The sequence below is a fragment of the Delphinus delphis genome, chromosome 7, assembly GCF_949987515.2.
Source record: "Delphinus delphis chromosome 7, mDelDel1.2, whole genome shotgun sequence".
Lineage (NCBI taxonomy): Eukaryota > Metazoa > Chordata > Mammalia > Artiodactyla > Delphinidae > Delphinus > Delphinus delphis.
This window is the reverse complement of record NC_082689.1, coordinates 66909143-66922326: the sequence shown is the minus strand read 5'-3', so window position 1 is coordinate 66922326 and position 13184 is coordinate 66909143. Positions and strand designations below refer to the sequence as shown.

The window sequence follows — 13184 nt, the reverse complement described above, 5'->3', positions numbered from 1 at the left end:
GAATGGCATGGTTAAAAAAAAATCTTTGTGGTTACCAGAGGCAGGGGTGGGGAGGGGCAGAATAAAGGTGGTCAAAAGGTACAAACTTCCAGTTATACGATAAAAAGGTACTAGGGATGTGATGTACAGTATGATCAGTATAATTAAGACTGCTCTATGTTATATATGAAAGTTGAGATCAAATCCCAAGTGTTCTCACCACAAGGAAAAAAATGTTTTTTAAATGAGATTACTGGATGCTCACTAAACTTACAGTGCTCATCATTTCGTGATGTATGTGAGTCAAATCATTACGCTGTACACCTTAAACTTATAAAGTGCTACATGTCAACTGTATCTCAAAAAAACTGGAAGGAAAAAAAATGAACACTCATCCTAACAGCAAACAGATTATATCTAGAAGCTGCTAACATATCATGATGGCAGTTTCTCAGAAATTAAATTATTGTTAGAAAAAAAAAAAATCTTGTCAACTATATATGTACTCCCTCAAAACACTGGAAAAATTGGAAAATCTTCCACAGGACATAGGACCAGAAAGGCCCAAGGTGATATTTTAATGAGGGTCAGAGGTGAGGAAGGTCAGGAAATGTGGTCATGGAAAACAAAGCCAGGTCTCCTCCATCGCCATGATTCTTTTTTAATGGTATTAATGGTAGGATGGACATAGTGGACTGGAGCTCAACCTCCATACCAATGTCCTTCCTGTGTACCTTCCTGTATGACAGAGGCCAAAACCCTACACGTTTCTTTTTCCAGGCTCCCTTGCAACCATGGGTCTACAAATTAGATATGCAGGCACGAGATTAGGAAGAAGAAAGTGAGCTAAGCAAGGTTGTGAGACGCTGGGTTTTGCTGCCACGCACTCCTTTGTCCAGTAACTAATCTCATGGGTATAAAAAAGCAAAGCATGGATGGGACACTTTTTTTCTTTCTGCATCACAGTGATACTCTAAGGGCAGCTTCTCCACCTTCCTGACTGTAGCAGAAGCAGCAGTGCCCCTGCCAGGCCAGATAAAAGGCGTTAACACACCTAACAGCCTAGCCTAGGTCCTGCTGCTCTTAACTGCCAACACTTTTATCAATATCATTCCCTTCTTTTCTATTTAAAACAGCTAGGTTTTCTTTTATGTTCTGAAACTGAAAACTGATACTACACATTTGTATTAAGATATTTAAAAAGATAAGTGCTATGCATGGGTTTGGATTTATGGCAGGCCCATCCCCCTGGGCCTCACATAGTGTCCCATGCTGGAGCAAACTGGCTCAGAACCATTGCCCGGCTTCTGCCTGTAGGCTGCAGGCACTGAAGCGGGTTGCACAGTGGGGAAAAAATATATATAAGTGCTCAATTATTTTATTTTGTTAATCCAAATCCTCCTTTGATAAACGCATAAGAGAGGCTACCTTAAATAAGGAGTAGATCCACTTCCCAAACCAATTTCCCATTTGCTCCTGAAAGAAGAGTTAGGGTCTTGGTTATCTCATAACTGAAAATGGTCAGCTTTTTACAAAGCATTATGACTAAGAAACATATAACACAAGTTAATACCTAGGGCCTCAGGCTCCTTTACTCACTATGTGACCTTGGGCCTCAGTTTCCTCAATGTTCAAAGAGCTCAGTACCAACCACACAGAAACACTGCTAAACACTATGTATTAAAATTGCATATGTAAAGTAACTTAACAAGCACTAGATGCCATAAGGGGGGGAAAAATTCCATTTTCAAGTCACTTAAAAGTTCTTTTGGCTCAATAAGACTTCTAGGAATACTTAAAGTTTTGAAACATCCTTTTTTTTTTTTTTTTTTACTAATGCTGTGTATATGGAGACAACACTTTTAAGCACATACTCTTTATCTGTGAAGATCCTACCCTTCAAAAACTCCTGCCCGAAAATCAGTATTGGGGAAGATTAAGTGACCTACTGCTGCCCCACCCCAGGGTTAATCCCTTCCATGGCCTACAATACTCCAGACCTCTCCTTGGAGTGGACATTCCATGGGAAGACACACCCTGTAGTTCCCACCCATAAACATTCTTACCACGAAACTCCACTGAATTTCCAATCAGGGATCACTACTCAGCCTAGGGTAAAAAGAATCACCACCTTTATCTTGTGCCCCTTAATTCCAAAAGCAGTCCAGAGATAACATGCTCCTAGACGCGCCCCCCACCCCAGCAGCAAAGGGCAGAAACTCTTAAATTTACCCTTGTGAGCCAGACCTACCCCCAAGTAGATTATGATTCAGGTCTCTGAAATACCCAGTATATCCCTTTCTGGGGTGACTTGCACACTATTTATATTGTAGAAATAAACGGAAAATTTTTTTCAGCTGGAAGAAAACCCTGATACATGATAGTGGTTTATAAAAGAAAGGTTTTGGCCTTTTCTTTAAAATATAAAACTAAGAAAGAAGGGATTTATACCATCTTAGATTTCCAGCACTATCAAAACTGAATCTTTTACAAATGTGATATATTTTAGCTAACAAGACTTAATTTCAAGTATTTTTGCATGTAATTTTGACATACATTTTATTTTGCCAGAAAATTCTAGAGGAAAACAAATGAGAGACTTTTATGATAATGTTTTACCCTAATTAATCTTTGTTTTTGCATGGATCCTTACGACTCAAATCACTAGTGACCAGGAAACATGCTGTACTTTGAAAGATTTTTGTTTTTATAGCTTCCATGTTAAGTTCTACGTGAAATTCCCTTCCAATATTAATGGGTGTACATGTGATGAGAAATAAAAAGGAAAAAAGAATCCTAGTATTTCATAGAATAAGAAAGACATTTGTACGAGAAACCATTCAGCAATTCAAAACCAAGTACAGTGCCTATTTATAGCAGGCTGAGGTTAGTACCATTTTACTCATCAGAAAAATCAATAAGACCGTAAGTATTTTCCTTTATAAAGCACGAAGTATGAACATCATTAGGGTCATTCATTATAAAGGCAGTTTTCAATTACAAATTAAAGATTTGTGTGTGTGTGTTTTAAAATTCATATTATGAAAAGTTTTACATGATAGTTAAACAATTTTACATAAGTTATTTAATTACTCAATCATAGTTAGGCCCCCCAAATCATATGGTTTTCTATTTATAATCACCAGGTCACATATACTTAGAAGAGGAAGAATGAATTTGAAGGAAGTAACAGCAGAACTCTTTGTTAAGCAAAAGAATTGTCTGCCTTTTTAAGGTGCCAACTGCTTAAAAGGAAAAATCCAAACCTCAAAACTGAAGTTGAGCCACAGCCTTGTCATCTGTATCCTGGCAATAGCGGTACCTAAATCATTCCATAGATGTAAGATAAAAGAAAATTGCACTCATCTAAATGCTACGTATGAAGAGTAGAAGGAATGTCTTCGAGTTTGAGAGGCATCTTACACCTGGGGGCAGTCTTGGTAAGAATTTCCAGAAGTATACAGATACCAGTTCATTTCAGGTGATTTGGGGGAGGGCATGGGGTGAGGTGGGTAGGGAAGACAAAAATCAGGTGAGGGAAATGCAGACGTCCTTAAAAATCGTACAATGCCATACTTAGAATTCTGACATTTCAGTGACCCTTTACTTCAGGCACAGTGATGACCCAGCAAATTTCATACCATTTGGCAAATCCCATTGTTCAGTCAGGGGCACACCCCTGAACAATGCAGTCAGAGACGAAGGGAGGAGAAAGAATAGGACTAAGTGGGGCTCAGTACATACACGGCACAGGTACTTAAACTGCCCAGGAATCACAAGGGAACTTCATCTCCCTACACAAAGTGTGATGGTTCAAATACATCCCCTTGCACCCCACCCCTTTCTCCACCCTCCCTGCCTTGGGTTGCTCTAGTGTTTTCTTCTTAAGTCAATACCATTTATACATAAAAGCAAAAGACATTGTTAAACTCACAAATCCTTTCCCCACCCAACGAGTACTAGTATTTAAGACCTGGTATTGTTCAGAAAAGCCAAGAATATGAATTTTTGAGCCTCCTAAGTCAATGCCAACAGCAAGAGCCAATACAAACAAAAGTGAATTGTGAGAAATACTTATCACAGTTACCAGTCTTCACTAAGCCCACTTCCTTCTAGGACTCTTCTCATCTTCATCTCTAGGGAAAAGTTGCTTCCACATATCAAGTAATCAAATATGTTTATTTTGAAAGGGAAACTACCCTAGATGCTTCTTTTAAAGTTACTCCTTTATAACAGCATGCTAAAAGGAGAACTTTAATTTTTTTTTTAAAGTGACACAGTACTTTGAAGCACTCACAAGGCTAAAAGGATACACACCGAAAAGTCTTCAACAGGAGAGGAATATTATGCATATTATACACATACACAGAGAGAAAGAGAAAAAGAGGCAGACGGAGACAGAGAGAAGAAATTATAATAGAAAAAGGATATTTTTTACTTCTGATAAAAAATATGCAATTCCCTCAGGGTTTAGCAAATTAAAGTGAATTGAATGCCACTTAAATTTCTTCATGGTATTTTACTACTCATCATTTCCATTGACTCACTGTATTTTATTAAACTTACCATGCAAATACCTTCCAAACCCTTCTTGTACCTGGAGTGGATAAATTGCCCAATTACCACCTCCCAGTTAAATTAACTCTCTCTAGGTTTGCACTCTAAGAAAATTGAGGCTGAGCTTGTGCCTCCTGATGTGACATGTTATGAAATATATGATGCCATCTACAGTATATTCTAGTCAAACACCATTTAACTTCAGTCCATGTTGCCTAGATCTAACTGTTCCATATAGAGGGATTTAAGAACAAGCTAACACCACCACAAGGAAACAACAGAAAAATCCAGAAAATGCAATATTTTGTAGGACAAATGGCCTGGTCCTTTCAAAAGTCAGCGTCATGACTTGGGAAGTTTACAGGACATAACCAGATGCACAGCAAAGCCCCAGAGTAGATCCTAATTAGAACAAAGTACTTATAAATGTGTTAGAGCCAACTGAGCCAATGTGAGAATGGACTGGGTATTACATAAAATGAAAATCTATTGACATGGAAAGGTGAAGAGCATTAACAGAGCAAAAGAAAAAAAAAAAAAGCAGTTGATAAACCAGCATGAACAGCATTTCATTTGGGTAAAACAAATGTGTGTGGGCATAAACAGATCTTGAATTCTACACCTTGAAGGGTAAATAAAGATAATCTCTGGGTAACAGAATGTCACTTTACCTTACTTTTGCTTATTAATATCTTCTAGCTTTCTAGAATGGATATTTCTAATAAAGTAATATTAACATAAACTTATTATAATTAATAAAAACCTTAAAAAGAGGTTGGGTGTCTGCCCAGGTAACCAATCTCATAAAATTTTACGGTGTGTGATGACAGATGGAGTGGCTGGCCTTCCAAAGAGAAGAGAAGGTGTTTAGTTAATAAAACTGTCTGACGGAAAAAAAATTAATTGAAATCCTTTCACATCTAGAATTGCCCATAAACGTTCTAAAAGTCAATGCTATTCACAAGGCTAGAAGGAAAATGAGGCATTGCTTCTAGGAATTTTGCTGATGTCATCAGTCACAGGTAAAATATCAATGTAACTGAAAGTCCTTTCATGTGCAGGCATTACCAAGCTAGGCAATGCTGGGTCCCTGCGGGCTGAAATCTGCCAGACAAGCTGGGAGAGGGGGTGATAAGAGGTATCAGAGAGGGAAAGATGGACCCGCAAACTTCTACCCTTAAACTACAGCCCGAAACACCCTCTACGAACAAGACAACCACGATTAACTTGAGACCAGCTGATGCAAACTAAACAGCTTCCTGAAGATTTAAGGGATGTTATGATCAAAGTTCAGCAAGTCTTTCATATACCATTGGTATGATTTCAGTTGTCGTAAGTTTTATAATTCATTCCTTCAGAAGATAGGAAATTGCATGCAAGGCCAAATGAGTACCCAAGTTCACATTCTGCATAATTTCTAGATTTGATATGTTGGCATAACCCCTCACAACAGATGCTGTGTCAGTTAACAGTTTACTGTCTCTCAGTTCCAAATGCTTCAATGCAGGCCTTGAGCTAAACAACGGAATTCCTTTACGCATCCCTCCTTTAAAGTAGGCATGATGTTAAGCTTTCGTATGGAGGGCACTGGGACATTGAAGAGGAAAGGGCTTCCTGGAATTCCTGGCCTGGGCTGGGGTGGGGGTGGGGGTTGGGGGAGTCCACAGGGAGAGACATCTGGTAGACCCTGCCCCAGCCAGGGGCACAGAACATCATCCCCCATGATCTTGCTGCCTCTTCCTGCAGCAAATTCTTATCAGTCTAAAACCTTCATGAGCTCACCTGAGAGACAAAAATGTCCAAATAAATCCTCGGTGGAATCTTTCTGATCCCGGAGTTTATGCTCTTTCATTTCATCATGACCATCTTCCCCTTCCTCCCTTCGGATGTCTATCCTTCATCAAAATGAAGCATTTTGTCAGCTTGTGTTTTCAAGACACTCTGATTATATTTTTTTGAACTAAGATACATTTTTCTTCCAAGAAAAACGGGAGGAAATATGGAGGACACTGTGCCCACTTTTGAAAAAGCCAGTGAGTACCTTCTTCCTCTAAGAAAGAAGTGACCTTTTTGTTTGTTTGTTTTTGTTTTTTGCGGTGCGCGGGCCTCTCACTGTTGTGGCCTCTCCCGTTGCGGAGCACAGGCTCCGGACGCGCAGGCTCAGCGGCCATGGCCCACGGGCCCAGCCGCTCCGCGGCATGTGGGATCTTCCCGGACCGGGGCACGAACACGTGTTCCCTGCATCGGCAGGCAGACTCTCAACGACTGCGCCACCAGGGAAGCCCGTGACCTCTCTTTTGTTACCTTTTTCGCCAAGCAAGAGGTCTTCTAACAGATACAAATGTTACTAAATAGTTTCAATTTCCGGGGAAACCAGATTGAAACTGAAACTACATAATTTTACTACTAAATGATTATGCCTGGCTACAGAATTATTAAAATTTACATTGAAAGGATCAGTTATTACTGGAGATAAGGTCAGAAATCTATGGTTATATTGGCTTGTGCTTAGTATACCTAAAGCAAACTTTAAACACGGAAGTGGTCAATAAATTTAAAAGAAAATGTATTTGCCCTAATTTCAAGACAAAAATTGTCAAGGCTCTCACTACTGAATTTCTGAGTGGATAAATCAGCAGTGAATAAAAAAACAAAATCTGAGACTCCTAGGCAAATTAAGGAAGTTTATTCCCTCTTTAAAATACCCGCCTCTACATCTCATCATCATTTGTATAAAATTTTTAAATGTGTAACAGATTTCCCACAATTTGTTTCATACACAGATTTGTTTTTTAAATAGCAATTCTCCAATCTTCTCTACAGTTTGCCAAGGCTGGCAGCAGAATCAGTCTTAAATAGCTCAAACATAATTTTTCATGACTTCTCTTCTTTAAGGAAAATTGTCATAAATGTTACTCTGACATCACATATTCAACTCCAATTACTCAAACCAAAAATTATTATTTTCCTTTAATAAATACTTTAAGACTATAAATAGGAGTTGGGCATTCAGAGTTAAGAAAAGAGTTGTACTGTAATTTTCCTGACAGGGAGTAGACAAGGGAGAAATGTTACAAGATCTCAACACATATGTGGATTGCCTGATAATAACAAACAAAATTTTTTTAAATAAATTTCTATCCTTTTTAAAAAATTTATTTTATTTAGTTTTGGCTGCATTGGGTCTTCATTGCTGCACGCGGGCTTTCTCTAGTTGTAGTGAGCGGGAGCTACTCTTAGTTATGGTGTGCGGCCTTCTCATTGCGATGGCTTCTCTTGTTGCAGAGCACGGGCTCTAGGAGCACAGGCTTCAGTAGTTGTGGCACTTGGGCTTAGTTGCTCCGCGGCATGTGGGATCTTCCCGGCCAGGGCTCGAACCCGTGTCCCCTGCACTGGCAGGTGGATTCTTAACCACTGTGCCACCAGGGAAGCCCAACAAACAAAATTTGATATGTGATTAGAAAGACTTAGTTACAGTCACTGCAAAAGAGATTGTTCTTGGTTCTAGGTGCAGGAAAGATGAGGTAAGCACACACTACCCTGTCTCTCGAATAGAATACAGATATAAAGCTTAGATGGAATGCATGAAGCAACAATTTGAGGACCCAGAGTAAACTGGAGCAAGTAGACTGAAGAAGACCAAAATTCAAAGTACCACTGAACTGGTGATGAATTAACCATTTTTTTCCCTTCAGTATACCCCAGCCAGGACTCAAGGCAGCCCAAAACTCAGAAGCAGACAACAGATGCAAAGAGAAGCCCAGTAGTTCAGAGTCAAGGAGCAGGAAAGTGGTCTCTTAATGCACAGAAATAAAAAGTGAAATATCTTTTAAAATTTCCTTTCATAGAGAAAAACAAATACCGTATGCTAACACATATATATGAAATCTAAAAAAAAAAAAGGTCATGAAGAACCTACGGGCAAGACGGGAATAAAGTAAAGACACAGACCTACTAGAGAATGGACTTGAGGATATGGGGAGGGGGAAGGGTAAGCTGTAAGAAAGTGAGAGTGGCATGGACATATATACACTACCAAACGTAAAATAGATAGCTAGTGGGAAGCAGCTGCATAGCACAGGGAGATCAGCTTGGTGCTTTGTGACCACCTAGAGGGGTGGGATAGGGAGGGTGGGAGGGAGGGAGACGCAAGAGGAAAGAAATATGGGCATATATGTATATGTATAACTGATTCAGTTTGTTATAAAGCAGAAACTAACACACCATTGTAAAGCAATTATACTCCAATAAAGTTGTTAAAAAAAAATTTCCTCTCATAAAAATCAAAAATATTTCTACATAATAGTCAAGAAAAAATTTAAAATACCACAAAAATGAACTATGTGGATATAACTTCATCAAAATGTATACAGAATCTATATTCTGAAACCTACATGACACTGATAAAAGAAATCAGAGAAGACCTAACTAAATGGAGAGGCATACAATGTTCATGGATTAGAAGACTCAACACAGTAAAAAGGTCCATTCTTCCCAAATTGATCCATATATTTAACACAATTCCAGTCCAAACTCCAGCAGATTGGCAATATACACTAATATGTATAAAATGGATAACTAATAAGAACCTGCTATATAAGAAAATAAATAAAATTCAAAAAAAAAACCTCCAGCAGAATTTTTGCAGCTATAGACAAGCTGATTGTAAAATACATAGTAAGGCAAAGGACTGAGAATAGAAACAATTTGAAAAAGAAGAGAAAGCTAGAGAACCCACACTACTCGATTTCAATCTTACTATAAAGCTAATCAAAACAGTGTGGTATTGACAAATGGATAGACACATAGATTAACAAAACACAATAGAGAGCCTAGAAAGAAAGTCACACAAATATAAAGAACTTATTTTTGACATAGGTTAAAATTCAATAGACAGAGGATAGTCTTTTCAACAAATGATGTTTGAATAATTGGACATATGTACGCTAAAAAACAAACAAACAAAACACTCTATACCTTTAACAAAACTTAACTCAGGGTAAATAATAGCTCTAATTACAAAGGAAAGCTGTAAGGCTTACAAAACACACAAAACATACACAGGAGAATATCTTCATGATCTGGGGTTAGGCAACAACTTCTTAGATAAGACACCAAGGAACAATCCATAAAAGAAAAAAATTGACAAATTGGACCTTATTGAAATAAGAAACTTTTGACCTATAAAATACACCCTTAAGAGAATGAAAGGACAAACTATAGTCAGGGAGAAAATATCTGCAACTCATATTAGACAAAGAATTTATATCCAGAATATATAAATAACTGAATATTCAACAATAAGAAAACAAATAAGCCTGTTTAAAAAATCAACAAAGGGCTTAAACAGACAGCTCACTAAAGAGGATCAACAAAAGGCAAATAAGTACACCAGAAGGTCTACCAACACCTAGCACCACTAGGGAAATGTAGATTAAAAACAAAATGAGGGCTTCCCTGGTGGCACAGTGGTTGAGAGTCCGCCTGCCGATGCAGGGGACACGGGTTTGTGTCCCGGTCCGGGAAGATCCCACATGCCACGGAGCGGCTGGGCCAGTGAGCCATGGCTGCTGAGCCTGTGTGTCCGGAGCCTGTGCTCCACAACGGGAGAGGCCACAACAGTGAGAGGCCCACATATTGCAAAAAAAAAAAAAAAAAAAAAATGAGATCACTACACACCTATTAGAATGGCTAAAATAGATATGGATAATACCAAGTGTTGATGAGGATGCAGAGCAAACAAAACTGATGCATTGTTGGTAGAATGCAAAATGGTAGAGTCACTCTGGAAAATGGTTTGGAAGTTTCTCATGAAGTTAAACACACACTTACCGCATGACCCAGCGATCACTTTCTTAGACACAGAGAAATGAAAACTTAGTGCTTACACAAAAACCTGTACGTGAATGTTCTACTCATAATGACTCATAACTGGAAGCAACCCAAATGGCATTCAATGGGTGAATGGATAAACACACTGTAGTACATCCATACTATGTAATACTACACTAAGTAATAAAAAAAGAACTACTGATACACATAGTGAATGAATCTCAAAGGCAGTATGTTAAGTGAAAGCAGATGGTCTCAAAAGTTTATGATTCCATTTTTATGACATTCTTAAAAAGTCAAACTATAGCGAAAGACAGATCAGTGGTCACCAAGGGTCAGTGATGGGGGAGGATGTAACTACAAAGAAGAGTTTCTCTGGAAGGACAGAACTGTTCTGTGTCCTGACTGTGGCAGAGTTTTCATGAATCTGTGCATAAGCCAAAATTCCTGGAACTGTACACCCAATTAATGTGAAGTTTACCTATGTTAATCAAAAAAAATGTTAGAGAATGGACATTTATTTCCAGACGGCCACATAATTTTTGACTTATTCCTTTCTCCATGCCATTTTAAAGTAAAAATATCCATGACAGGAGAAGGAAATTGCACAATAACACATTTATTTCCATTATCTGTGAACACGCAATACATTTCTAACAAAAAAATGGGCTCTAGAGGCTGAAGGGAGATCGGGCTACAGTATAAACTCCCACAGACACTGCTAGTCATCTGAACCACATTTTGTTTCTTGAGCATTCAAAAGGAAAAATAAAAAGAACATAATAATAATGTATTTTCCTGATTCTTTGTAGTTACACTTGGAGTAAGTGTGAAAGTTCATTTGAGCTTAGAATCTAGCAATACAGAGTTTAGCAACTAAATAACAGGAGATTAACATTCACAAATGGATGCCATTAACCATCCAATCAGAAAAGAAAAGCGTATCTGTGGGGAAATTAAAGTTAAGAATCGAAAAAAAAAAAAGTAAAAGACTTGTATTTTTGTAGACCTCACAGTGCTCAGCACAGTACCTGGCATGTGAGGAACACTCATCATAATTCCATAAAGTATCATCTAATAAAAAGGAATATCCAACATAAATCCCACAGACCAAACATGTACCTCTACATCGAAGGCTAAGCTCTAACAATTCACGCATGCAAACATGTGGGAGCATCTGCCAGTAGTAAACGTGGGGGCTGGGAATGATTTAAATGTGGAAAGACTGAGTTCACTTGGGTCAGCACAGCAGGAAAAGGCAAGGGATGGGGGTTATTGAAGTCAAGGGGAGGGTGTATGCTCAGCTTCCTCTGCACCATTCACCCGACAACACTGACTTACTTTCCAAGTAAGGTCCGTTAGATGACATGAGGGAGGGCGTTAGAGCATGAATATGTTCAGGGATGTAGGCTATGGGAAACTTGCAACAAATCAAAGTAAAATTCTGAAATAGTTTTAATACTAACAGGTTTCATTCTCGAAATACCAGTATTTTGATATATAAGTATTTTGAAAAGTCTCTACAATTCTCTTGAGAAACATCCAGTTACATTTACCATCAACAAGTTGGGAATAACATTTAAAAATCAAACTCAAACTTAAGAGAGTCAGGAAGGAAAGGAGAAAGGGAAGCAAACAGAGAAATGATTAAGGGAAGATATGATAGATGTTGTCCAAAATCAAACAATAATCAGACAATATAATAGTGCTAAATGATCCATCCCTTTCTGAAGAACAGAAATCGCCACTTCAATCAATGACTAAAGGTTGCAATATTGTAGGGAGGGGGATTCGTTCCCCATGATAAACTTTATCTTGAAGAAGGGAGGAAAGGGCTTCCCTGGTGGCGCAGTGGTTGAGAGCCCGCCTGCCGATGCAGGGGACACGGGTTCGTGCCCAGGTCCGGGAAGATCCCACGTGCCGCGGAACGGCTGGGCCCGTGAGCCATGGCCGCTGAGCCTGCGTGTCCGGAGCCTGTGCTCCGCAACGGGAGAGGCCACAACAGTTAGAGGCCCGCGTACCGCAAAAAAAAAAAAAAAAAAAAAAAAAAAAGAAGAAGGGAGTTAGGGTAATATCCAAAGGATCAGGAGACATGCACCATGATCACTAAAACTGAAAAGTAATCGCATGGAAAGCGATCCCCAAACAATTAAAAAACTATCGCCACGCCTCCCCACCCCACATACTACTGGGATCCTGACCTCTACTAATATTTAGTTTTATGAGCAAACAGATTTCTAACTGAGGCAGCAGAAACTCAACTCCACAGTCCAAGTGTCCTCAACGAATGGAATTAAAGAAGCTCCTACTGCTGCAAGTTTCTGCCAAGAGCTCCAAGAAGCACCAGGCACAAAAACACAGGATCTTAAGTTAGGCCCCACTTCCATACCCAAGAGTGCTTTCCTGAAAAGATCAAGGTATGGAAAAGGGGTTTGGAAAAGAGGGAGAAACGTCCACCTCTTTGTCCATTTGTCTGTCCCTCTTTGTAGAACCCAGAAAATAACCTGCCCTCCAAAACCCCATACTTAAATTGCAATATGAAAGGTAATAACCACATGAGGCTGGCAAGGTGGCCCCCAGCTCAGCGAGCGCAACCTCTCTTCCCACAGCATGACTCCAACACCACACACAGAGTCTCTGACCCACAAACTGAGTGTTGTCCTCAGTGCCTATCCACGTTTTAAATACCAATAAAAATTAACTTCTGTTTCTTTTAAAATTACATATTAACAATGTTCTAATACTTTCTTTCTCACACCAGTGAGTCATTTCCTACTCCCCCCTCCTCCAGAGATTCCACTGATTTGGAAGATGAT

The 13184-nt window shown here is 39.1% G+C and overlaps 1 protein-coding gene and 1 non-coding gene across 7 annotated transcripts in view; one reads left to right on the top strand and one right to left on the bottom strand.

The window, feature by feature from the left end:
• The window catches only part of COBLL1 (cordon-bleu WH2 repeat protein like 1), a 161591-nt gene that overhangs the window by 106505 nt on the left and 41902 nt on the right, over nucleotides 1–13184 (bottom strand). The window lies entirely within an intron of this gene.
• LOC132428800 (small nucleolar RNA SNORA42/SNORA80 family) lies at nucleotides 1195–1326 on the top strand. Its single transcript, XR_009520196.1, has one exon. It is a non-coding gene; the product is annotated as a small nucleolar RNA SNORA42/SNORA80 family (small nucleolar RNA).